The 546-nt window shown below is 32.4% G+C and overlaps 1 non-coding gene across 1 annotated transcript; it reads right to left on the bottom strand.

Moving 5' to 3' along the window:
- Window positions 1-444: 444 nt before the first annotated feature.
- On the bottom strand, window positions 445-546 carry LOC111824145. The gene has a single exon (XR_002827244.1). It is a non-coding gene; the product is annotated as a U6 spliceosomal RNA (small nuclear RNA).

The following is a 546-nucleotide window of genomic DNA, read 5'->3' as shown; positions in this document are numbered from 1 at the left end:
GAATAGTTTGAGGAGTATAGATGTAAGTTCTTTGAATGTTTGGTAAAACTACCCTGTGAAGCTGTCCAGACCCAGGGTTTTGTTTGGGGGGAGTTTTTCTTCTTACTGCTTATATTTCAGTCAGGTTTTCTGCTTCTTCCTGATTCAGTTTTAGGAGATTGTATTTTTCTAGGCATTTTTCCATTTCATCCTCATTGTCCAGCTTGTTGTTATATATCAATATTTGTTCATAGTATTTTCTTAAAATCCTTTCTATTTCTGTGGTATCAGTTGTTATTTCACTCCTTTTGTTTCTGATTTTATTTACTTGGGTCCTTTCTCTTTGTTTCTTGAAGAGATCGGCTAATGATTCATCAATTTTGTTTATCCTTTCAAAGAATGAGATACTGGTTTCATTGATATTTTTTGTATTGTTTTTTTAGACTCTAAGTGATTTATTTCTCCTCTAATCTTTTTTTTTTTTTAATTTTTTTTTTCTTCTTAGGGGCCATGCTACTCTTCTCTGTATCTTTCCAAATTTAGTATATGTGCTGCCGAAGTGAGCAC

Source organism: Myotis lucifugus, unplaced genomic scaffold (genome assembly GCF_000147115.1).
Source record: "Myotis lucifugus unplaced genomic scaffold, Myoluc2.0 scaffold_969, whole genome shotgun sequence".
Taxonomy (NCBI): domain Eukaryota; kingdom Metazoa; phylum Chordata; class Mammalia; order Chiroptera; family Vespertilionidae; genus Myotis; species Myotis lucifugus.
Note: the sequence above shows the minus strand (reverse complement) of the source record. Positions and strands in the feature narration are given on the sequence as shown.